This window comes from Tiliqua scincoides, chromosome 7 (genome assembly GCF_035046505.1).
Source record: "Tiliqua scincoides isolate rTilSci1 chromosome 7, rTilSci1.hap2, whole genome shotgun sequence".
NCBI lineage: Eukaryota > Metazoa > Chordata > Lepidosauria > Squamata > Scincidae > Tiliqua > Tiliqua scincoides.
The window spans coordinates 33641540-33669453 of NC_089827.1; positions in this window are offsets into that span (position 1 = coordinate 33641540).

Here is a 27914-nt window from a genome sequence, read left to right on the forward strand (position 1 = left end):
AAAACTCACAGGTTACAAGCCATGCTGGGTACGCACAGTCGCTCATCATGAGGGCCAGGGAGAAATTTTTTTCTGTCATCCCAATTGGCCATGAATGGCAGTTTTATTTGCCTACCCCAGACTGGAAAAGGAGGGAAAGCATGTTCAGCAGGTTCCAGGCATTAAGAATTGGTCACTTGTGTTTAATAAGTTGGGTGGGTTGAGGGTAGACCAAATGCCAGATGCAGAGGAGCAGCAGCAAAATGCAAGTCTCTTGAAGTCTTGTGTGCTCCCTCAGGCATCTGGTAGGCCACTGTGAGATACAGGAAGCTGGACTAGATGGGCCCTGGGCCTGATAGCTCAAAAGGTCACTTGAACCTGGAGGCATCCTTGCATGCAGGGATCCTGCAAAACATGAGGCAGACCCAAAGATCTTCATCTCTCTAGCACTGGAATGACTTTATCGCTTCTCTGATCTTGTTCTTTACTTCTGGCTCTGGAGACAATGCATAATAGCCCATTTTTCTTTAATGACACCATTAGTATGCAGCTATCTAGAGACCACCTTTGTTTTCTGCTGTTGGTAGTTATTCTTTGTCAAGTGCAAGCCATAGAAATTAAGGTGAAACGTTCATTCATTTGATATCCTTATCAGATTCATACTTTACCCTCTCCACAATATCTTGGTGTGGGTGACAATCTCACAACAGCAAACACTCACCTCAACAAAGATAAAAGCATATGTCTGAAGTAAAGCTTAATGAGGGTTCAGCTGAAATTACCTCCCTTGTTTTGCACTTGTTTTCACAACTATCGAAAAGCTGTTCTTTATTTCTGTGTATCTCAGACTGTGGGTCGGAACCCACTAGGTAGGGCACAAACCAATTTCAGGTGGGTCCCCATTCATTTCAATATTTTACTTTAATATATTAGATTTGATGCTACCATGTGCAGTATGTGACTGCATTTGGGGAAATGTGACAGACCTGTACTTTTAACAAGCTACTATGTATATTCTTTTAACAATGATAGTCAATGGAACTTACTCCTGGGTAAGTGTGGGTAGGATTGCGGCCTATTTTCATTAAAAAATTTTCCTGCTTGATGTGTCACTTCCAGTGGGTCCTAACAGATTCTCATTCTAAAAAGTGGGTCCCAGTGCTAAATGTGTGAGAACCACTACTTTATGTTATTTATTTATTAAAGAAATTTATCTCCTGCCTTTCCCATGCCAAACAAATGTCTAAGGTGGCTAACAAAGCTCATAAACAAGGACAAAGTTTAGTAACAGGTAAAAACATCAAATAAGACAGGGCTTTTCAAACTGGGGCATCACCCAGTCTGAGGGCCCTGGCCTCTGCCCCCTTAAGGACCAGGACAGTGAGGAGGTGGGGGGAGGTAGAAACATGATCCCCAAGATTGCATCACTAAGGGGGCTTCAGGGGCTTGGCTGGACTTACCAGAGCCTCCTGCAGCCTCCCGGGGGTGCAGGGAGCCCCAAGCAAGCATCTGCAGGGCTCCCCAGGCTTCTAAAAGTGAAAGTGGAGCAATTGCAAAACCGGAAGTGGTGCATGATTGCTCCACTTTCACTTTTAGAAGCCTGGGGAGCCCTGCAGAAGCTTGCGCAGGGCTCCCTGCCCCCCCCCCAGGCTGCAGGATGATCTGGTAAGTCCAGCCAAGCCCCTGAAGCCCCCTTAGCCACATGGTCCTGGGGATCACGTCACTGCCTCCCCCTGCCCCCCGCAAGTACTTACAGTCTCTCAAACTCTCCCTGAGAGTTTAAGAACCACTGAAATAAGGCATTAAAAACATTAAATATTCACATTACATAGTGGAATGTAACAAAAACTGTGAAAAAACCTTAACTATTAAAGTAAGTCCAGGGAGACAGTTAAGTCACAGTAGTATTATTAGAGTCATAGAGGGCAAATATCCATTCAGCAGCCAAATGCCAGATGATGTCAATGATTTTTATGTCAATGATTTCCAGCATTCCAAATAATGTCATTTGATTTCAATGCAGTTTTTCTTGATCCCATGTTCTTCTTTCCCCTCCCTGACATTGACCTCATGCTCCTATTTAATGTTATTGGCTTTGGTAACCCATATGATAGCACAGATAATTTGACAACATCTGTGTGATTTAATTTTGACAATGATATGACTACTGACCCAATCGGTTTATGCTATCCAGCCGCACTACTGAGCGCACACAGCATGCAATGGTTGACCAGATGGCCTGGGAAAGATAAGTAAAGATATATTTGACTTACCTCTCTGTAGGCTGCCTAGCTATCAATGGTCTCCTTGGACCCATGCCAGGCCTTTGGTTGGACTTTCTTTTTATCCAAGGAAAGTCAGGGGGTGGATCCAGGCCAGAAAAAGGTCATAGGATCTTAGTATGTGCCACTGCCACTAAGATCCTCCCCCTCCCACCTGGAACTGCCCTTATGCACCCCAACTTGTAGTGGTGACCATTTCTCCAAATTCAAGTGTCCATAACATTTGCTGGAAAAATTGCAAAAAAAGTCAGTCTGATTCTGACTGGTTGCTGGTAGAAAAAGAGAAGATGCTGAGTAATATGGAAGATTAGGTGCCGACATCTGAAAGATGAGAATGCCCTACAGAATAACTCACCCTGTAGTCTACATAAAGTTTCATTTAGCAGATGTTAATAAGGACAAACCTTTCACCTTTTCAGTAATTGGCTTAAAATAGGGAGTAGACAAGGCAAGTGGCCTCTTCCTGGCATATAATTAATCTATGTCTGATTCCATAAAATGGACCCTGGGTATTCTGTGATGGACATCTGAGAAGAGTATATAATAATAGTAATCAGTTGAAGAACTCAATTTCACCCAAGAGATGAAATCTCCCATTAACAAAAGTACATTATGACTGTAACATTCATTAATAAAATGTCTTTATTTTATTTAATAAAATAAAATACACAAACTGCATAAGGTCAAGGTACATGTGAAGTTTGGTGATAAATAGTTCGGCACGTTGACTATAAATAGATTGATCAAATGTACAAAAATAAGTTTTACATGGAATCATCAAATACATGGCTGTCTTCACACATTATCCTTCTGCAGTTATTGAATATATGGAGGGGTAGTGAGTGTGCATCTGATAGCCACCACCACCACCACCAGCAGCACCACCCCAGATCAGCACATTCACTGACCTTTCCCTTCTATAAGAACAGATAAAGCCTTCACTGTCAGCACTTGTCTGCAAAGGCCATCGCTAAACAAGATCAAGTAATTTGGAACCCCAAAATCTGAGGAGACACTCAAAAGAGAGAACGTTATAAACATTCCTAAATCTACAGCTTAACCCATACACAACTCCATATTTCCCAGGGCCAAGCCCAGCAATACACATACACAGGACAACACAGGCAGGTACACACAAACAATGCAATCCTAAAACAACTATATTCCCCATCACTTTCCCAGCTGTGCTGCTCTTCAAGAATGCCATCCAGAGCTTGAAGGAATGATCTAATAAAACTCAAATGCTCTGCAGGGCCATCTTGCTATGGAATGAGCTCCCACAATTAAAATGACCCCAAGACACTTCAAAATAAGATTTCCTAGATTTATGCTGGAGAGGAGCTTAAGACCATGAGCCTGATTTTTTCCCCTGTTGTAAGCTGATGAGCTCCCTCCTGAGAAATGAAATAAGAGACCAAAGCATGCCCTGTTTCAGCAATGGATTAACGGGTGATACGGCAGTGCCTCGGAGATAAGCCAGAGATCTATGGCATTTGCAGTGGAGAAGCTGTTATTTATTGTTTTGTTTCAAAAGCATCATTTTGTGGACCTGTCTTTCTACTCCATGCCAAGAGCAAAAAATTAGAAAAAGAATAGCACTGACTAATCAGTATTTATGAAATGCTGAATACATGTTTTGTTATGATTGCAAGATCCAGTGCCGTGAGGAACCATTCCTTCTTGGCTGGTGGATTTGTCAGTCTTCCAGAAAGAAACCTACAGGTGGCTCCTGGCTGTAACTACTATATACCAGAATACCCCTTAGTGTAATGCTACACAGTGTAGTATTTTTCCAAATAGCGTTCTGAGACTTAAAAATGGTCACTGGAAAGAGCATTGCTGCTGCCATGGGTACTTTTGCCTCCAAGCTTCCCAAATTTCCAAAGTGCCTCTAGGCTAGTGGTTCTCATACTGTGGGTCAGGACCCACTGATGGGTCACAACCTGATTTTTGGTGGGTTGTCAAATGGTGTTGGAAAGATCAGATAACTAATTGCCTTAAGCCCTGAGGCTATTGAAAAATCAGATACTGTAGCTACTAACTACCTAGCAAAGGGCTCAGCTCCTGCAGTTTGCAAGATAGCTGCTAACTGCCCTGCTAGGAGCTGAGCTCCTGCAGTTTGCTAGCATGTGCAAAAATAGAGAGATAAAGTTTGAGGGTCTTTTTTATGGTCATTAATACTTATAAATAAATATTATTTTTGTATCTCCTTTTTTAAAAGTCTGGTAAACCTAGGTGGATCCCAATAGAGTGTCGTTTTAAAAAAAGGGTCCTGATACTAAAAAGTTTGGGAACCACTGTTCTAGACATATAAGTCTGGCTAGCAACAAAATGTTTAGCAGAGCCCTCCCCAGATTTATGCCCTTGACTGTGCATCACTGTGCCTTGATAGTTCAGCACGTACTTTGGATGATGATGATGAATACTTATACAGCACTTTTCAACAAAAACGCAAAGCAGTTTGCATAGCAAAACGGATGGTGGTTCAGAAGTTGGACTTAGACCTGGAAGATCCAGGTTCAAATCCCTCCCTGCTCAGTCAGGGTGACTTTGAGCCAGTCACTATCTCTCAGCCTCACCGATTGCATAGGATTGTAGGGAGGACAACAGGAGGGAAGGAACCATGTGCACCAGTCATTTGCTGCTAGGAGGAAGGGTGGTATAAAAATGTGACAAATAAAATTAATTAAATAATAATAGTTCCCTGTTCCTAAAGGGCTCAGTGTCTAAAAAGAGGTGCAAAAGAGATACCAACAACAGCCACTGGAAAAGACACCATGCCATGCTGGGGTGGATTAAGATAGAGGACGCCACTTTAAAAGGTGCTTCTTTGTCCAGTTAGCAAGGGTATACAAACCCTGCAAATGTAGCAGACTGAATACTTGGCACATTGAGGAAAGGGCTGTAAAAGATGCCTGCCTGGAGCCCCTGAGAGCCACAACCAGTTAAGAATGGTAGTACTGACCAGATCAAGCAATGGTCTTACTCCACATAAGGCAGCTTTCTATGTTCATATGTTTGCAGCCTGGGAATGGGATTGCAAAACTGGGGGTGTGTTCTGAGGCCAGTACTAATGCCCAGCAAACTGCCAAAAGTTCAGCATGACAAGCAGTAACTCTGAGAAATTCTAACTGACATATCTGTGTGGAATGGACTCAGGCAGGTTTGAGTATCTGATTCTTTAAGCACTAAATAGTCTCCTGGGGCAGAAAAGCAGGTTAATCAAAATAGCACAAGCAGGTGTAAGTACAGACCTTTCCTTTAAAGCAAAATTAAGTAGAACTAGTAATTATAACCGGTGAACAACCTTTCAGTGTAGTCAATAAGAAAGTCAATTTGCTTATAATAATAAGGTACTTTGCCATGAACAGTCTGTTCATACTTTTGTTCCCAAGAGCTTCCAGTGGGGGAAGAAAAAAAAAAAATCACAGATTTGGATGCTTCTTTCACATTATCTACCCAACATCACCATAAGATTTATAAAACGGAGCCGAAGGATGGTTTGCTAAGAGATTATAAATGGGGAGAGGAGAGACACAGAATTTCAGCAGGGTATAAGTCGGCCAAACAAATATGCAGGTTTTCATTTTGCAGTATCCCTGCTCCAGAGTAAGTGGTCGCGGATTTATCAGAAGGATTAAAGTTACTGAAGTTATTTATTAAGTAGAATTAACTAAAAATAGCCCCTCAAAATCTGTGGGGAAAAAAGAAATCTGTGAAAAATAAATATAATGTAATGGGTATTGACTGTGGCTGCATCTGCTACCACTATACCATCTATATCACTACCTAGTACAGTTTTAAATCAATTATAATTTATAAAAATGTGCCCTTGGAAAAAAAACACATCACCACTTTTTGTACTTCTCCTCCTTGGAAAAAAATGAAATCTGTGAAAAAATAAAAACCTTTAAGAACAACTCTAGCTATAACAATGAAATTCAACTGCTGCTTTCAGAGGACAATGTATGTCTGAGGAGCAGATGCTGGGGGCAAGCTGTGTCTTCCTTGATCTGCACCTGAAGCCTATAACTAGACCAAATGTGCAAAAATTCAAATGGAAATGAGCATTTCCAACAGAATAACTACACATTCGTACGCAAAACCCATGCAGGTTTCTTTACCTTTGAGACATCTGTGACTTTTGACAATATAATATCCAAGTACCTCTTTCCCACTTTTTCACCTCTTAGGGTGCAATCCTAACCCACTTTCCAGCATCGACATAAGGACAATGAAGCTCCGAGGTAAGAGAACAAACATTCCCTTACTTTGAGGGGGCCTCTGGGAATGCCACCCAACTGCATGATGCGGCACACGTCCCATTGGCACAGCTATGCCAGTGCTGGAAAGTTGGTTAGGATTTGGGACATAATCTGTAGGTCAGAGTCTTCCATGTGGATTTTTGATCATATCTCCCTGGATTGCAGTGAATATGTGGTCGCAAATCCCATGAGGGCTGGGATTTGTGACTGTGTTTTCCCATGAAATGTGTTTTCCCATGGAATAATAATAATAATAATAATAATAATAATAATAATAATAATAATAATAATAATAATAATAATACAGGTATTTATATACCACTTTTTTCATGGTCTTCAGATTTCTCCTCAGACTTCATTTCAAGGCGGTTTACACAGGCAGGCTATACTAAATCCCTATAGCAGGGGTGCTCAATAGGTGGATCGCGATCGACCAGTAGATCACGAGGCAAAATGAGTAGATCGCGGAGCCCTGTCTCTCCAAACTGTTAATATGTCAGTTTCGTCTAGTGAAACTGACATATTTAGCTAAATTGACACTGAAACGGACACTTTAGCTGCTCTTCAGGCATACAGCAACAAAACTGATGAAACTGACTAGACTCCAGCAGGGGCTCCATACATTAAAGGGGGTGTCTGTCAGACGCTTCCTTCCCCCCTGGTAGATCTCCGGACCTTGCTGGGTTTCAAAGTAGCTCTCTAGCCAAAAAAGTGTGAGCACCCCTGCCCTATAGGGATTTTTACAATTGACGGTTCTGTCTTTCAAGAACTACAACATTTCAGATGGATCCTTTTATGATCTGGTATCACATTCTGGCCTCCAGTTTCCTCCCACACAAGCTGACAATCCTTCATATTTCACTGGAAGGGCGGCCAAAGAACAGATGGAAAAACTCGGCTCAGCTTGTCAGCTGCTTCAAGGTCTCGCCGTTCATGGTGCCTGTGGCCTCGAACTGGCAACCTTCAGCTGTTATCTTCAGGCAAACGGAGGCTCTACCCTCTAGACCAGACCTCCTGCCCATGGCGTGTTTGGTCTGGGTCTGAGTTTCCCAGGGCATCTACTTGGCCACTGTTGGAAGGACTGCTGGAATACAGTGAATGCATTCCTTTTACTAACATAGAACAGAAGGGTTGCTAATCACAAAAACCCTTGTGACAGAGCACTTGCTCCTCCACCTATGGCAGAGTTCAGGAAGGAATGCAATGGCCTGTGTGACAACTACGAGCACCATGATCCCTCAGCTTGGGTGAGGCCTTTCAAGGACTGTGTGAAGAACTGTGTGAAGGACTTTCAGGGACATGGTATTTTTTATTTTCTCATGTTTTTATCTCACCTATCCTCCAACTTGCTTTCATAAGTAGTGCATATGGTTTTCACCTCAATTTTATTGACACAAAAACCCTGTAAGGTAGGCTAGGCTGAGAGATAGTAACACTCCCATGGACACCCAATGAGTTTCATAGCCAAAGAAGCATTTAAACACAGATCTTCCAGTTCAAATCCAAGACCCACTCCCATTTGTCCTCTAATGGTAGGGCTGCTATTTTCAGATTTTTCATGTCAATGCTATACAATATTTTCCCCTTTGTATTACAACTGTGCACTTGTGTATAGATAAAACACCACTGCTGAATGTTCAGGCATTAGCCTGGCCAAGTAGGTCCTCTGATGGGTATGAGCCCTTGGCAGGCAACTGACAACTGATGCCTACTGGGTAGGAGGCAACAGGAAATTCTTTCCCTTCATGCCCAGCTTGTGATCTCCCAGTTCTAAATGGTCCAGCAGGCTCTTAATGGTCTTAAAAATAAATTCAGTATAAAGAGAGAACATATCAAAACTCAAATATCAGTAGCAGTGATTTAGATCCTTTTAAAAACACACATCAAATAAAGCTTGTTGGAACAAACTACTGCATATCTAAAGGCAGGCACTGATGGGGCTAGGTGTATCTCTCTTGGGAGGCTGATTCCACATCTCAGGCATTTCAACTTAAAAGCCCTTTCCTGAACACCCACCTGGCATGCCTCTTATGGAGATGAAAATTCACCTCTTATGGAGGTGAAAAGCGGTGTGCCCCAAGGATCTGTCCTGGGACCAGTGCTTTTCAACCTCTTCATAAATGACCTGGAGACAGGGTTGAGCAGTGAAGTGGCTAAGTTTGCAGACGACACCAAACTTTTCCGAGTGGTGAAGACCAGAAGTGATTGTGAGGAGCTCCAGAAGGATCTCTCCAGACTGGCAGAATGGGCAGCAAAATGGCACATGCGCTTCAATGTCAGTAAGTGTAAAGTCATGCACATTGGGGCAAAAAATCAAAACTTTAGATATAGGCTGATGGGTTCTGAGCTGTCTGTGACAGATCAGGAGAGAGATCTTGGGGTGGTGGTGGACAGGTTGATGAAAGTGTCGACCCAATGTGCGGCGGCAGTGAAGAAGGCCAATTCTATGCTTGGGATCATTAGGAAGGGTATTGAGAACAAAACGGCTAGTATTATAATGCCATTGTACAAATCTATGGTAAGGCCACACCTGGAGTATTGTGTCCAGTTCTGGTCGCCGCATCTCAAAAAAGACATAGTGGAAATGGAAAAGGTGCAAAAGAGAGCGACTAAGATGATTTCGGGGCTGGGGCACCTTCCTTATGAGGAAAGGCTACGGCGTTTGGGCCTCTTCAGCCTAGAAAAGAGACGCCTGAGGGGGGACATGATTGAGACATACAAAATTATGCAGGGGATGGACAGAGTGGATAGGGAGATGCTCTTTACACTCTCACATAATACCAGAACCAGGGGACATCCACTAAAATTGAGTGTTGGGCGGGTTAGGACAGACAAAAGAAAATATTTCTTTACTCAGCGTGTGGTCGGTCTGTGGAACTCCTTCCCACAGGATGTGGTGCTGGCGTCTGGCCTGGACGCCTTTAAAAGGGGATTGGACAAGTTTCTGGAGGAAAAATCCATTATGGGGTACAAGCCATGATGTGTATGCGCAACCTCCTGATTTTAGAAATGGGTTATGTCAGAATGCCAGATGCAAGGGAAGGCACCAGGATGAGGTCTCTTGTTATCTGGTGTGCTCTCTGGGGCATTTGGTGGGCCGCTGTGAGATACAGGAAGCTGGACTAGATGGGCCTATGGCCTGATCCAGTGGGGCTGTTCTTATGTTCTTATGTTCTTATGAGATGATGACACACAGATGAGCTGATACAGAACAGCCCTCCTAGATGAGCTCAGATGCAGTCTTGAGATGTTCTGGTCCAAGACCATGTAGGGCTTTAAAGTTCAAAACCAGCAGCTTGATGCTATTCTTACTTTTATCACTCCTGCCCTTAAGATGTATTATTGCTTTCAAGGCCTCTGTATGAAGTTATGTCTGTATTTTGTATGATGATTTTATTGTGAGCTGCTTCAAGGACTTTGGCCAATTAGTAGAGATATAAATCTAATAAATAAATCATGAGCTTGCAAATGAAGCCAACAGGGCTGAGTACTCAATCCAGATAGTTCTTAGTTCCATCTGTGGGTATGGATCAGATGATAGAATTTTTCTTCTTTTTTATTTTATTTTATTTATTTTATTTTATTGAGACACATAGTGGCTGGTCACTTCATCAGATTCCTAATCTCTTGCTAAACATGTTTTTGCATTTGGCTGCTCAGATTTATAATTGATCTTTCATTATCTCTCTCCCACAAAAGTCCCTTCCACAGAGTGCATGGCCACATTCCCAAAGGAATACCTACATCTTGCAGCTAATGATCACACTGACACAAATCTGTAGAAGCCCTACTTTTTGAGCAGAGAGCAGGGGAACATGCAATAAACACATTCATGTCTTATGAATGCTGCTACAGTTGCCAGACTCAATCACAGCTACTTTTAGCATTTCAAAGATGCAGCGTATTCAAGTCTCACATCACACTGAAAGGAGTGTCATAGAAGTGTAGCCACACACACACACACACACACACACACACACACACACACGTTATTAAATCTGCTAGATTTCATTAAGACTTTGTGCTAGCTTCCTGTGCTGGTTACAAATTAGGACAAGGGCAATGTCGAACTGCTTTACATGGCAGTAATTTCAGGAAGAAGTATGACTTCAGTCAAAGAAGGGTGGGATAGCGAGGTTAAAGCAAGCTATTTCTGCATAGAAAGAGGCATATTTCCTTGGGGCTGTTGCATCAGCATGGAACATACATATGTGCAGGGACTCCATATGTGTACCTGCACCATGACTAGAGTTTTAGTACTATGGGCTCCATAAAATATGGAAAATGCCCAGCAGAAGAGTGATGGTCTTAGATGAAGTACTATGGGTCCCTCCACACAGCTTGGTGGCAGAGACATTTTCTTGAGCCACAGGCAGAGTAAATTCTCTCTGTCCTGTTTAATAAAGGCATGGTTAGCCAAAGATACCCCAGAGGTGATCAGAAGAAAGCAGGGAGGGCAGGCCAGGTGAAGAGAGGAGAATTTAAAGCTATCTTAGGACCCAAGAGAACTGAGAGATAATGTGGCTGGTAAAGCCACTGAGGTAAAACCCCCTTCAGAGGCTAGGGCTGCAATCCTAACCACACTTTCCTGAGAGTAAGCCCCATTGAACAAAATAGGACCTACTTCTGAGTAGACCTGGTTAGGCTTGTGCCCTAGATGTGGCAAGTCCTGTCTGACTTCTGCCACCACTCGGCATAGAAGTCACCTGCCTCAGTGCACCTTGGAACATACCTCCAAACTTCCTGCAGTGCTTAGGTTTACCAGTTCCAAACACAGTAAGCAAGTCAGCGTGGAAAGACTGCCCCAAAGGCAGAACATTTGAAAACCCTTGTCTTAGACAAGCTCAGACAAGTACTTCTCAGTCTTAGCCCCTGATCTGTAATACGCAGAAGATCAGATCAGTCTCCTTTACAGGGCTGATGCAAGGATGACTGAGATGGCTCCATTATGTACTTTGAACACTCTGTTATAACTTTTGTAACACTTATACGTTGTACAAGCTGGCTTGCACTTGCTACTTCATGCCCCTGCTATGCAGTTAGGAGAGATTTCCACATCCAAGAAGAGAGCTTGTCATCTTGTCTGAGCTGACTCTGTCTGCAGATTTGCTCAGTCCTATAAAAGATTTTAGCCACAGCTCTAAGGGCTGGCAGCCAATCCCAGCTTCAGGCAATCCAGTGCTTCTAGTTGAAAGTCACCTGCCCACCCCCCAAATGTGGGCAAACAAGTTCACCTGATGTCTGAAGAGATCGGCAGAGAATAATTTTTAAGACTTGTATAAATGAGGAAACCGCCACAGGCAATTTTCTTTCCCTGGCCTGTGGTACCATGATATAACAAACTGCACTTGCCAACCTTCCCTCCTCTGCTAATGACACAGGGGCCCTGTCCTCCGCCTATTACATCTGGTCGTGTGAGGCTTCTGGCCATTGCCCAGATGACAGACAGGAGCTGGTGGAGTGTGAGGGACCCAGGTTGTAGTTTCAACCCTGTAATGAATCCTGTTCTGCTCCTTCCCATTTTACCTGTTTTTTCTATGTTTTTAAACATTTCTCCCAAGTTCAGCAGACCAGAAAACAGCCGGGGCATACTTTGCAAGCAGTCTTTGTCCTTTGTTGGAAACTCCATTATCTAGCCCACATGTGTTTGTAGAATGGAGAAATGCCACCATGTCTGGTGGACTGAGATTGGTATGTGCTTAGTGGTTGGGCCCGATCTCGTCTGATCTCAGAAGCTAAGCAGGGTCAGGCCTGGTTAGTACTTGGAGGGGAGACCGCCTGGGAATACCGGGTGCTGTAGGCTTATACCATAGTCTTTCGAGACTGACGGTTGCCAACCAACCAGTGATTGGGCAGCCGAACCTGGCCATCTAAGTCAAGGGGGTGGGATTGAACAGCCAGGTAGGTTCTACTTCTCAAGTAACTTGATGGCATTATTCAGAGCAAAGTTATAGAATTCCCAGCCCACAGGAAGGGGTGTTTGTTCTCTGCCCGTTGCCTGAGTGATCCATTGGGACCCAGATGGGTATACCGACAAGGTCACACATTTGTGCAATGGCTGGGGATTCCTTGAGCAATGTGAGTAGCTTAAGCTAGGGACCATCTGGCTAGAAAGCAATCAGGAACCTTTTTGTTGCTTTGTCTTCTCTGCTACTCCAGCCAGCATGAAACTTTCCCTAAGTTTAACACAGCTAGGTGGGGTTGTGAGCTAAGAATTTGGTTAGTACCCCAGCTCTATCTGCTGGGCATTAATGATTATTGCATCTATTTGGTGAAAATTTTTCTTTATGCTTTCCAGCCAAGCTCCAACATTTTCCATCTGGCTGCCTGTATGTTTACTACCCACCTTTCTCTCCCCATATGGCTTAATCTTTCTGTTTAGACTAGTTACATTTTGATCCTTTGCCTGGTCCGTGTTCATGGGTAATTCAGAGGTTTGTCATGTCTCTTCACTATTTGATTTATAACAAGAACACTTGGAGTTCAGTGCACTCCTGAGAGAGGATTTTTTTTTTGTCTTTTTTTTCTCCAGATAGCTCTCCTCTGCCTGGTCTCTGTAAAGTGGCTACTGCCGCATCCTGCAGCCCCACAGCAGCTGCCAGAGGTCTCCTCGGGGGAAGCCCCAAGCCCCACAATGGGGCTTCTTAAGTCTGCGCTGGCAATTTTGCTGGCACAGAGTTGAGAGACTCTATGTCAGGTCTTCTGGCCCAACGTGGAATTCAGGATCCGGCAGAGCAGAGCTCGAGTCCATCCCCTCCCGCCCTGTTTCCTCTCCTGCTTCGCCCTCCCCCATCCTGTTCTGCCCACTTCCCACTTCCCCCTGATACTACATACTGCCAGCTGATGCTACTAGAGCGCCGGCCAAACCTCCAAGGAGCACTGAGGCTCAGCACCAACTGATGCTGGCCCAGGTTAAGTGCCCCCCCCCCCCGTGCTACAGACGTGGCTTACGGCACACTTGCGATACCCAGCACTGGTAGTACGCTTGTACCGCCAGCGCTACAGAGCTCGAGATTGGGCTCTTAGTCAACCTCATGGATGGGCCAGCCCTGCTTCATAGGATCCCAGAGGCCCAATAGAGCTGTTCTCTTATTTAAAGAGAATTGCATTCACAATTGTCACATTAGGTTTTCTATTCAATCAAAAGGAATCTTCTAGGCATGATAGTTTATGCAAAATAAGCCTGCTATTTGCATTTCTCCAGCAGAAATAATACAAAGTTATTACAGAAAGAAAAAGGGGGGAAAAAAGATCATCCTTCTTTGAGCTACAATAGCAGGTTGGAGGTTAAAAAATATGCTTTTGTAGTTTGCACTGTTAAACTCAGGGAAAATCTGAATATCAATACACCAAGATATTTTTTTACAAATGGATATTTACATATAATACCAGTGTGTGTTTACATTTAATATCATATTGGATTTAATTTTATTACTTTCAAGAAGGCAATTGGGTGAAGAATAAACACAGCAGAACGCCGTCTCATTGATATGCGGAATCAATATGATAATCGCATTGCTGATATAAACTCATAAGAAAAAGCTTATGACATTCCATCAAGGCCCCTTAATTTAGAATTTGCAGTGTGCTATACACAGCAATCTTATTGTTTAATTCGGAAGATTACAGTTTGTATCATATTCCTGATGGGTTCTTTCCCCCTAATTACTCTTCCTCTGCTTTCAGAGTAGGAAAATACTGATGGAAAACATAATTAAAATATACCAGTGCCTTTATCACCCATTTTTTTCCTGTTGTCAGAAACATGGTCTGGATACGACCCAGCAGTTCGTATTAGTTTATTTTCTTCTGCTGCAAGTCACTGGGGCCCTGCAATAAAAATATAGAACTATCAACCCTAGTTGTGCTGTAGGTGTTCATCACTGAGTCCTTTCTTACGTTTCCTTCCGTGGGATGGGAGTCACAATACCATAGGAAGTTTCCATGATGCTATGCTTTCCCTCTCATACAACACCAGAACTGGGGACAGCCATTAAAATTGAGTGTTGGGAGAGTTAGAACGAACAAATGAAAACTCAGGTGGGTTATTATCTGCAGTTTTAGCATCTGCGGATTTGCCTTACCGATGGTGATGCTGAACCCCCAGATCACCCCCCAGACCTCCCAGATGTGACCAGAACATTGTTCTGGGAGGTTTTCTGAGCCTCAGAGAGGCCACGTGCCACCTCACCTCACATTCTGATACTCGGAATGCTGTCCTGAGCCTTTTTTACGTGACTTTTGGTTTTTGGCGAAGACAAAACCAGAAGTTACTTTAAAATGGCTCCAAGGCTCAGAAGAGCTCTGGATGCGACCGGGGCAAGGCTCTGGTCGCATTCAGAGCCCAGGTGGGCCAAAAAAACACTTAATTGGTTATCCACAGTTTTCAGTATCTACGGGGAAGGCGCAGTCTTTCAGTCTGGGAAGGCGCCACCTGTACTTTTTTACTCAGTGGGTAATAAATCAGTGGTAATAAATCACATTCAGTTGCCACAGAATATGGTGATGGTGTCTGGCTTGGATGCCTTTAAAAGGGATTGGACAGATTTCTGGAAGAAAAATTCATTACCAGTTACAAGTCATGATGGGTTTGTGCAACCTCCTGGCTTTAGAAGTAGGCTACCTAAGAATACCAGATGCAAAAGAGTGGTAACAGGATGCAGGTATCTTGTTGCCTTGTACGCTGTCTGAGGCATCTCGTGAGACTGAGCAATAGAGGCAGCTGGACTAGATGGACGTTTGGCCTGATCCAGCAGGGATGTTCTTACAGCAACCACTGCCTCTTCCTAAGTATAGGCAGGCCCCGACATCCATGGGGGATCCATTCCAGCCTCCCCCTACAGATAAGGAAACCACAGATATGGGGAACCCTGCCTCCCTGTCTCCTCATCCCCCACACACACACTCCCACTCATTAATGTTGATGAAAGCCTTACCAGGGTGAAAATATTCTTGCAGAGTATTGTATTAGCTTGTATTAGTTTATTTCCTTCTGCTACAAGTCACCCTGCAATAAAAATATAGAACTATCAACCCTAGTTATGCTGTAGGTGTCCATCACTGAGTCCCTTCTTATGTTTCCTCCATGGGATGGGAGTCACAATACCATAGGAAGTTTCCATGATGCTATGCTTTCCCTCTCATACAACACCAGAACTGGGGACAGCCATTATTATAAGCATTCAAGCTCATAGCGATGCTCAGGCAGGCTTCCAGCAGCCTGAATACTTGAAAAAACTAGATCAACACTAATAGGAAGCCGTTAATATGGATACGGGGACCCTCCTGTCATTCCTGCTTCTCCAGGAAGAAGGATGACATGATCAGGCCTGCTGGTATGGGCCTAAAATATATTTACTTAATATATTTACAATCTTGTTTCAGGCAACTTAAAAAATTAAAAATAATCACACAGATAACAATAGTTAGTGTCCAGTGCTAACCCCTGCAAGCCCAGACCATGCAAGGCCACAAGGAGCATGTGCTGCATGTGATAGGCCAGCAGGAGACCAGACAGCCGAGAGAGACAAGTAAAGAACAGTTTTTACTTACTTTTTTGTAGGCCACATGGTGTCCAATGGGTCTCCTCAGACCTACACCAGCTCTTTAAATGGAGTAAGTCTGACGAGACTTGGGGGGTGAGTATGGACCAGGAAGAAGGTGTAGGATCTCACATGCACTAGTACTGCCAAGATCCACTCCACCAGCCCCTGAATTATCCCTGGCCTGGCCCATTCCCCATTATCATCCATTCATGCTCCTCCCCCAAACTGTTTCCCACCAACAATTTACCAGCAACAGTGGAGGACAGCAGAGGTTCTGCAGGCTGGAAGCGCACAAGCGGCATCCAGCCATTTGTGCTAGAGTGCCCAGCCAGCCCACAGAACAACAGAGCTGTCTTTACACCATTGCCCTAGGACTTTATCACATTATAAAGGTATCACATTGTAAGATCTGTCACTGGAAAGTCCCAGATAGGATTGGGACATAACTAAAATAAAATTGCACAACACTAAGAGAGCACAAAAACAAATAAAACCTGTACAGGTTAATTAATTAAATTAAAAATTGTAAAAAAATTAATTAATTAAAAATCAATTTGATTACAATTTTAAAAGAAAATGAATGTTTAAAAATACACAAGCTGAATTAAAATGGCCGGATGAAAAAAAAATGTGTCTACCATGTGTCAGAAGGTCACAAGTGTGTAGGCATCAGGTGCTTAGAACTTGGGGAGGGCATTTCACTGCTGGAGTACTGCCACAGAAAAAGGCCCATCTGCTGGTCATCACCCACCTGATCTCCATCCTAGAGAAGATGTTGGAGCATTGCAGTTTACTAAAGGAGCAAGTGGTTGCCGCAGAGTGAGGAAGCTTGTCATGGGAACTCAGCTCAAATATTGCTGAAATAGCAGTGGCTACTCATAATTTTACACATTAAAAAGGGAGATGGGTGCATGGGTGACATTTCTCTGAACAACAACCTGCAATGTTTGAACAGAGGCAACGTGGGACAGGGTGACATCATAACTCAGCAACAGGAAATAGCAAAACTTAATATGTCTCTTGTGAGCCAGTCCCATACCACACACTGTCTGATAAACAATTATGACAGTGACAAAGCATCTTTGGCAAATGACTTTTAATGGCGCAAGGACATCCCACGATAGATGCTTCTCCATCTCTCTTCAACCAACCTGCTTTTTTTCTTCCTAAAGTGCTCTATAAAAAGTTATAAAAGTCCAATGCCTCTAAAACTGATACATCATTAAAGTCCCCACAAGATTCCAGGCCCTGCCACAAGTAATTTTGTGCGGCAGGATTGATTGGGTCTCTATTCAAGAATAAATAAAAAAAACACACACCAGCTATGTGCCTAGAATGTTGACAAGGAGCGATATGAATCCAGCCTTATCTCTCCGTCTTATTGCTCTTGCCATTCAGTGTCTTACTATTAAGATAAAGCAAGTTACCCTGGTGGTGTGAGCCACTGATTGAAAGCTGGATAATGATTTCTGGGCTTATTTATTTATTTATTGGAGCAAGAAGCTATGCTGGGTAGGAGGTGTGGAAGAAGATGGATTGGTAAATTGGAAAACTTGGTTGTATGCTAACAAAAAAAAAGCAACTGAATATATTTAGTACTTGAGCAAAATACCTCTTCCTCTCTATCCTTGAAATACAATGAGAAACACACACAGAGGAGGAGGAAGAATGCATTGTATTCCTAACCCCTAACAGGAGCCCTCACATTTAGGGTTCCATCTATGTTGGGACCAGTGGCGTCCTGAGTGTGTTCATCTCCTGGGCCCATCTCAAACACACCCCACACTGCTGACACCCCTTTACTTACTGGAGCAATGGTGTGGCACCTGGAAGTGATTCAACAGAAATCACCTGGAAGTGATTCAACAGAAATGCGATGGTGACATCACAATTGTGCACATGGCCGAATCACTTCCAGGACAACTATGTCCATTCACTCTGAGCCTCAGGGAGTGCAGAAGACCCATTCACTGCCAAATGCAGAGCAGTCCTCTGCTCAGCAGGGGCTCAGGTGGTGAACCCATCACCCCCTAAGGCACATCACCTGGAGCAGGGAAAACTCCCAACCACCCACTCCATACACTATTGGTTGGGACTCACAAAAGAGGGTGTAGGTTTCTGGAGAACAACAAAAAAGGACAACTTCTTTCCCATCCTTCTGAATCCTTGTCTTACTGTGCTGTAAAGCACTAAAGGGCTCGGGTTTGGCTTACTGTATTGCTTTCATTGCTATATAGCAGGCCAGGGAGTTTCTGGAGAAAGTGACATTGTATTTTATTTCGCTCCTGAAACTTCCCCATATAACATGGGAAGGGCAGTTTTTAAACCTTACTAGATATATCTGCCTAACCCTAATCACCCTTCCAGGACACTATAAACCAATGGTTTGCAAACTTGTTAGGGGCCCTAGGCTGCAGCCTGATTTATAAATTCCAAAGAGTGTGGCTGTAATGGTGATTGGGCAGCTCCCTGCCCCCAATAGCAACTTATTTAACCCTTAATGTACATAGCCTAATCTGCCCTGTCCGTTTTGCAAACCACCAAAAATTGGATCTCAACCCACTGGTATGTCCCAGACCCACAGTTTGGGAACCACTGCTATAAACTGTTGGGAGCTTAAGTAGAGGGCTTAACTTTTAATTTAAAAAAAAAATCCCCAAAAATGTTCCCAAACATTTTTCCTTCAATTTTCCATACATCCTAGAAGCCACTGAGGCTTCTTTAACATTTAAAGATGCCTTTAAACATGGCTTTTTCCCAACTTTATATGCATGGTCCCAACTCCTTAGCCCTGCAGCTTTCAAATTCTCAGGGAGTTTGAAACCCGCAGTAAGTCTTTGCTGGGGTGGGGGGTAGGCAGCAGGTGCAGGGAGAAGACAGCAACACAATCCCCAGGATTGCATTGCTCAGGGGGCTGCAGGGACTGGGGTGCACCCTCCAGTCCCTGTAGCAGCAGTCCCTGGGTGCGGGGAGCCCTGCACAAGCACCTGCAGGGCTCCCCAGGTCAGGGAAAGTGAGAGTGGAGCAATCGGGCTGTGCCTCCACAAAACCGGAAGCGGAGCGCGATTTCTCCACTCTCACTTTCTCTGACCTGGGGAGCCTTGCAGGCACTCGCGCAGGGCTTCCTGCGCCCAGAGACGGCTGCTGCAGAGACTGGAGGGTGCACCCCAGTCCCTGCAGCCCTGTCAGAAGGGGAAGTGGAGCAATTGCGCTCCGCTTCCGTTTTCACAGAGGCAAGCTGCAATCGCCCCACTCTCACTTTCCCTGACCTGGGGAGCCCTGCAGAAGGTCGCGCAGGGCTCCCTGCACCCCTGGGAGGCTGCAGGAGACTTGGGTAAGTGCACCCAAGCCCTTGCAGCCCCCTGAGTGGTGCGATCCTGGGGATCGCGCCGCTCCCTCCTCCCTGCCTCCTGACTGCCCTGCCCCTTAAGGGGAAAGAGACCAGGGCCCTCAGGCTGGGGCATTGCCCCAGTTTGAATACCACTGCCTTAGCCCTATCCTCCAATGCCAGCACTCCTAACAAGAAAAGTTGGGTAGAATGTGGTTCAGGGACCTAGCCAGGGCATCATGCGAGGGTAGTACCATGTTGTAGGCCAATCCTGGCCACTAGGAAGTACCCAGAAGGTCCAGTGAAGGGGACAGTGTCTTCTAGTTGGTTTTACCCCTGAAACCATAGCTGGGGGGGGGGGAGAACAAAAAGGATATGAGTGGAGAGAGGTCATGGAGAAGGAAGAGTGGGGAAAACCACAGAGAATGGAGTTAGAAAAAGGAAAGGAAAGAGAGAAGAGGATCAAGGAGACAGGAACAGCCAGAGAGGAAAGAGAAGGAAGCCTTTAGGGTAAGACACTCCCCAGCTCCATTCCCCTGGGAAGATGTGTGCCTCTCATCTGCAAGGTTCATGGTGGGGCTTATCTTGGTAGATGGTAGAGGGTAGAGCCTCCGTTTGCCTGAAGATAACAGCTGAAGGTCGCCGGTTCGAGGCCACCGGCCCCGTGAACGGCGAGAACTTGAAGCAGCTGACAAGCCAAGCCGAGTTTTTCCATCTGCTCTTTGGCCGCCCTTCAAATGAGATATGAAGGATTGTCAGCTTGCGTGGGAGGAAACTGGAGGCCAGAATGTGATACCAGATCATAAAAGGATCCATCTGAAATGTTGTAGTTCTTGAAAGACAGAACCTTCGTCAATTGTAAAAATCCCTATAGGGATTTAGTATAGCCTGCCTGTGTAAACTGCCTTGAAATAAAGTCTGAGGAGAAATCTGAAGACCATGAAAGGCGGTATATAAATACCTGTATTATTATTATTATTATGGGATGTGATAAGACAGAGAGGACAAGACAGGAGTAACTCCCTTCCATGAGAGGGTCTCTCCTCCACCACAAAGCTGTGGGAACAGAGGTGGCCTCAGTGATTAGCATTGGGCCCTTCTGATGAACATGAGTACTGGTCCTGACTCATTCCTGACTCATTGAGGAACTGCCTTCCTCCATATAATCCTACCCATACTCTCAGACCATCAGAGGGGGCCTTTTTGACTGTGCCGCCACAAGTAGAGGTGAGGGTGATGATGGCTAGAAATAGGGCCTTCTCAGTGTTTGCCTCTCATTTCTGGAATTCCCTCCCCATAGAATTAAGAATGGTTCCCTCTTTGGAGACTTTTGATGGGGCCTCAAGACTTTTCTTGTTCAAGAAGGCATTTGACTACTGACATGACTGGCTGGCGCTTTTATTGAATGTAATTTTAGCATGAGCTTTTGAGGTCTGTTCTGTTTTATTGTTTTATGATTTAAATAAACAAACAAACAAATAAGTGTGGGGAAAGGTGAAACATTGTACTTGAGGATACACTCAGCTTCAGCACCAATGCTCAGTGTTGCAAATGTGCTATAAGGCATGACACTAACACCCAGAGAGGAGGGGCCGTCAGCACTGGACCTCAGCACCATGCTGACAACAACCAATAGCAGTAAGTTCACCCGCTGGGTGGCGGTGCCGATTTGTGGGGTGTGGGGAGGTGTTCTGGGGCAAGGGAGAGCAGGGGGAGGGTGGAGTGGGGGAAGGAACCAACCCAGGAGGGGGGTTGGGTCTAACAGAGCCCTGCTCTGCTGGATCCTGCACATAGTCGGCTTCTCAAAGCTCTCCACCTTTGCATATCTGTTAGTGGGTGCATTTGAGGTTACTTTAGTTTTTGTTCAGATCGGAGTCTTATATTTAGCCTCTGCAAAATCCATTTACTAATACTTTTTATGATATTCCTTGTTCGCTGATCAAAATTGCCAATTAAAATGTGTTCCAGACTTTGGAGGAGAAGGAGGAAGAGAAGGGGACACAATTATTCATAAATTCTTCCATCTCTAGTCAAGACAGATTCAAAATGCAGTGCCACGTGGTTGTCTGTGATACAGTCCAAGTAATTGACTTTTTAACCTACAATAAATATTCTCCTCCTTGTCATTTTCTGATTGCTCCATAATTAACAAGAGGGAGACACTGGCCAACTTCGTATGATAGACATTTGTTTAAAATCCTTTCTGCTGGATATATTTACATTACTCAGTCTCTGTTTTGAGTTTGCACAACAAAAGTCAAATTGACCACAGATTTCACTCGATTGTATGAGTCATCCCCATGATTTTAAAAAATTGATCCATTATTGGAAAGGTGATGAATTTCTTAACTGAGGCTCAAACTGACACATTTGAGCCATAAACCATGTAACCTTATGTACGTTTATTTAGAAATAAGATTGAAGGTGTTCAATAGGGCTTACTCCTAAATATGTGCACAGAAGATTGTGCCAAAAACATCTGACACACAATGAAGGCACAATTTGCACAAGTGTAATGCAAGGGATAGCTAAATGGTTAACAGAAATTCTACACTGCAGAAAATTGACTGCCACCAATAAACAAACTCCATGACATGTTGCACATAGTCAATGTATCACTGAGTTGAAAGTCTCAAAGAGTGTTTGGAGTGTTCAGTGGCAAATACAGGGAATGGCAAGCCAGGGCACTCCCTGGGTACCATTTGAAGGCAGACGCCAGCTGTCTCTGTGAGTCAGGGAGCAACTTGAGCATCTGCCACCTGGGCGCTCACAGCAGATGCTGGGGCAATTTCACTCCTGCCACCGCTGAGAGCATGCATGCGCTCTTCACACTTTCCCAGAAGTGATGACACGTGATGTCATTACATTGCACAACATCACATGACATCACACCATTGCTGTCCAGGGTGCCACAGTGCCCAATTATGCCACTGGGGGTAGCAGGACAGGACAGAACTATCTCTTTCATTTGGTAATGATTGCAGGTACCTTCCTTGCTATCATAAGAATTCAGCAGAGACTCTCAGAAAGCCAAGAGAATGCAGCAGGAAGTGCCAAAATATATCTGAATGCTGCAGAGACCTTCCAGAGTCTGCAGGAACCTTCAGAATGGCACCCATAAACAGTGCAGACCCCTTTAAAATGACCGGTGGAAGCTTCTGCTGACCATTTAAAGGGGTCTGTGCTGGTCACAGGCACCAGGTCCTTGCAGTCTCCAGGAGGTCTCTACATAGCAGATAAAGAGATCAGAGGCACGGATAATGAGAGAATGTCGCAATACTGCCCCTCAGAAATAAACGAATTTGCATACAAGGGAACTGATTGTAGCTTCAATCACAGTTCTCCTATGTGTTGGACAAGGATATTTCCCCAAGTCAATCTGATGAAGCCAGGGATCTAACCTGAGACCTTCTGCCTGTCACACTCCACATGGAGCTGTTGCTTAAAATGGCAATCCTGTGTGACGTTTTTCTCTCCTTTCCCTGAAACATTTAAGGACATATGCCCAGATCTGACATAACCATATTGTATGTTTCCTTATTCTGTACATGTTGTGCAGTGGGAATGGAAAAATGCACAACATGATGAAGTCACAACACAGGTAGCTGTATCTACATGTAAGAAGGAGAGTGGGAGAATTCCCAAAAGGGTTGCCAGTTTCAGTGGCAACCCATGTCATGCATAACATGTAATTCCAGCCTAAACAAGATAGATACTTCAATCTCCGTTGGCTATCGAAATGTCTCTTCCAGCTATATCTGTAAATTTATGCTGGGTGGCACTTGTCTCATTCACCGGCAATGTTATCTCAATTTATTGCCATTTAACTACTGAATAGTTTGTACTGTAATATATGCACAGACATGGATATCTGGCTTGGCTATAAAAAACCCACACAGACATCTAAAGGCATCATACCTCAGAACAGTTGACATACTGGTGGAATGAATTATATTTCATCCAGTAATAAAGCAGAACATTGAATGTCAGGTATGTTTGGGAGTAATGGGCAGTAGCACCTTGGCAAGATTTTCAAGCCAGCTTAGCTCTAAGGCCCAGAAAGTGTTCATAATAAAAGGCAAAACGGAGCTGTCCTTAAAGAACTTTGGGCTCTAATTTTGGAGGGGAGAGAGGCACATAAAGACTGCCCCCAGCTACCTATTCGTCAGGTTTTTTTTAAAAAAAGCTCCCAGTTCCGCAGTTTAGAAATGTGGGGCAATTTGGATAAGGAGGCAGTATGGAGCTTTAACCATGTTCTGCAGCCCTGATCCAAATCACCCTTCCACAGCAAATAGCAGCTTTGGGGGTAAGTGAAGTTGGGAATTTGACATGGGAAAGGGGGAATTCCTCCTCAGTTTGAGGCTCACTTCCCTGGGAAAAAAGCCAGAAATTCAAATCACAAAACTCCTTCACCTCATCTAGTTTAGCCCTAAAAATAATCAAAGAAGCTACTTATTGAAGGGGGGGGGAGGGTTTTGCAGACACCACAACAAAAAAGGATGAATACAACTAAAAACTAGCTGCTTTGTGTGCTGCCTCACAAACAAAAAGACTACAAATGCACAAAATAATAACACTGCCATTTACTTGGGTTTTTAAAAGGGTTTAGTTTTTCTTGAACATATTTTTTTCCTGTCATTTTTACATTTGTTTTCTATGCTAATCTGTATTTTTCAGCTTGTTTTTTTGGATTGTGATTTTGGTTTCTAATCTGTTTTAGTGGCTTTTATTTATGCAAGATTGGGGGGGGGCAGTACAACCTTTATTGGCATAGAACACGGTTGTTTTAATTGTGCTGTAAGCCACCTTTGATACAGAAATTGAGAGGCAGGATGTAAAGATTTAAATAAGGACACTGAAAAAAAAAGGTGGGAGATGCATTTTGACGCTTCCTCTTTCAAAAGGGAAAAAAGGAAAAAGAAGCCAAAGCCAACTGCCCTACTCCATATAACCCATTAATAACAAATTGCAAGTTAGGATTTAAAAAACAACAACAAGAGAATCACACACCTAGTCCCTGCTTTCTTGTAATAAATAAAAGTTGCATTGTATGACACTTGTGAACAATGGGTGAAATGGATATTAGAAAAATCTCATTTATTAACAGTATTTATTATTAACAGTATTTATATACCGCTTTTCAACTAAAAGTTCACAAAGCGGTTTACAGAGAAAAATCAAATAACCAAATGGCTTTATCCTTTTGGTTTATCATTTGCTTTATCCTTTGATTGAGGTTCTTGTCACCAGGGCTATTATGTCACCAGGCCTGAAAAGGCCATCTCATTAGTTTCCCTTATCAAGATAGCAAGGATTCTTTTTTGAATGGCAACACACTTTTAAGATTCCGTAGAAATATATTTTTGCTTATGGGTAAACCTCTGTTTCTGCTAAAACCTCTGTTTGTGCCACAGTTTCAGCTTTGAATTAGTACTGATTCTTCTGCATTTTTAAAGTTGTTTTCCTAGATGTTATTGTGAGTATGAATACTGCACTTACCCTATAGATCCATGAATAGAACAGGTAGAGGCATAGGCACAGCTCATGAAACCAACTGAGATTATTGCCTCAGGACCAGATTGGCTGGAGGGCACTTACCTCAATCCACCCACTCGCTTCCATACTACTATTCTATTTTCTTCTCCTCCACACATCCTCATCTGCTCTGTACACCTCTTTTTTTTCCCAAAACATGAAATGAGAGTAGCAGAGGTTGGCATTTCGAGGAAGGTTCTATGTTGAATCTTTGGTAGCATCTCCAGGTCAGGCAAAGAAGGTCTGTCTGAAACCTTGGAGAGCCATTGCCAGTTTGTGCTGACCATACTGATCAATGGACTGACAGCCCAATCCAGAGGAGCAGTGGCACCAAAATGACGACTCCTGTATCCTAAGAACACCGGGCAGCCTCTGGTGCCTCCTTGGGGGGGAAGGTGACATTTGTCCTCTTCCGCCTGGTAAGGGTTCAGGCCCCACAATGGGGCTACTCAAATCTGTGCCTGTGCAGAGTTGTGAGGCCCTGTGTCAGGCCTGAAAGCCTGATGTAGGGTTCTGGATCCCATGGAGTCGAGCTCAATCCATTCATCCTTCTCCTCCTCTTGCCTGTACCCTGCTGTGTATATTGGGCATCATTTCTGAACTCACCTACAAGCTCACTCTGGCTATCTCTGCCTTCTCCTCTCCACAACTGCATGAGGACCCTTACGCTCCTGCGCCCAGATTTCACACAAGCTTAAAGGAGAATATTATGAAAATACACATCAAATGGTACATTATGCCAAATTTTAACATAAATGCCTAGATCAGGAAATTACGTTTTGATTGTATTATCATCATGGGGCTTGTCCTATACAACTGGGAAATCATAATGCTACAAAGTCATTTTCCGAGAAGTAATTTTAGATCCTAGAGCAGCGGTCTGGGACCTACCAGAGGGTCATGACCCAATTTTGGGTGGTTCTTGAAACTGACAGAGTAGATTAGGCTAAGTGCATCAAGGGTTAAACAAGCTGCTATGGGGGAGCACCACTGCCCAATCACCATTATAGCCACGTCCCTTGGCGTTTTAAATCAGGCAGCCGCTGTTTTAGGGCCTCCAAAAAGTTTGAAAACCACTATCCTAGAGTACTCACTCATTTAAAAAGCAGGTCTGAAATAAAAAGGGCAAGTACTTAATATCACTGAAGTAAGCAGCCAGAACAGTATAAGTAAGCCCACTATAAGAAGCAAAGAAAGACTCTTACTCTATGGAAATTAATACTTAGCTCATGCAATTCAGTGGTAATACCTAATGACTTACATTCCAGTTAGTGAAAGGAGACAGACAATTTGATAAGAAAATTCTATTGTTTTTCTATTATTTCTAAAAAGAATAATCTATTTTATTGAATATTGAAATTGATTCTTGAGGCAGCTAATGAATTATAGTAACTGTTCTGCTTTATTGTAATAGTACAGCTCCAGTCCAACCATGCACAATATGAACAACTGGAGCTGTATTTGTGTAGCCCTTATTAGAAAGCTAAAATTCTGCTGCCCGACCTGGAACTTGAAATGAGCCCCACTCCCCCCGCCCCCCAGAAGCCAATTTGTCAGGATTTTGATGTTTTAAAACAGGATGAGCCCAACTGGAGCAAGGGGATGGAAATTTTGTTGGTAATACCCATTGGCAGCCAGACCCTTGCTTCTATGCACCTATGGCTTGTAGCTTGACAGGGGCATAACAAATACGTTATCCTATCCCTGTTGTTAAGCGATTTGGTCATTAAGTGAACATTCAGTCCAATCTATTGCCTTTATTGTGTAAACCAGGGGTGTCCAAAGTTTTTGGCAGTAGGGCCACATCAGCTCCCTGCCAGACACTAGCTGGCTGCACAGGTTACTGAAGATAGATTGCCTCTTCTTTGCAATAAGAGTCTCTCTGTTGTGTAAACAGACACACTGCTGCAGGGTAAGGGTGACACGATTGCCTCATTCAGAGCATCTTTATTGTACTTTGACCACCGTCATATATGTGATCTGTTCTTAAATGAATGGTTATTAAGCTTCGCACGCCTGTATTTTAAAGGATCTTGAGTACATGAAATAAACTGAAGCTTTACTTTTTTAAAGCAGAAGTGAAAAAAATAATCTGGTGAAAATTAACACTTTATTGAAAAACACATTTGTACATGATTTTAAAAAAGAGGTTTACAAGCTGCTTGTTTACTGGTCGCATTGCCTTAATAAATCAAAGCAATTTTATGTCTGGGAATTTTGAATATATGTCTCCCTTTGTCTCACCCACTCCCAAGAAGATTCTCCTCTTCTCTGACAACTGCTTTGAAATGCTCCTTCTGTTGCCACCAAGGCAACAGCATGAGTGTCAACAAATCGGTAATGATTTAGAACATATCAAACAGAATTCCGCATCCTGGCCTCATTTCAAGAAATCATAGCAGCAGCTCAATAAAGATGGACAATGCAACTTCCACTGTCTTAAACTTAAGCTGTGTCCCCCCCCCCCCCATTCCTCAAATGAGGGTTTGCAGAGTTTAGTTACAGAAAGAAATAATGAACCACAGTCGATAGGTGAGAATGATTAGAAATCTCAACCACATCTCTTATAATTACAAAATGTTTCCAAGAGTGTGGAACAGAAGATCAATGATTACAAAATCCTTTATTGTTGACTCTCAACGTGATTCTGAATTATGGCATTACTAACAATCAGCTTTGATAAAATAACTGAAAGGTTTTGATGGAAATCCAAATGAATGGCCACTTGGAAGAAGAGGCAATGGCAGACAAGAATCAGCACTAGGAGAGAACACACAGAAGAAACTTCTCAACAGGAATCTCATGTTGTAAATCATTAAGGTCTAACTCATTACATTTTAAAAGAAAAAGAATTAAACTGCTTTTTATTCACAAAAAGATTTGTGATGCTCTCTCTCTCTCTCTCTCTCTCTCTCTCTCTCTCTCTCTCTCTCTCTCTCTGTTGCATTCTCTCTTGTATTCAGTAAAAATGTTTTATATT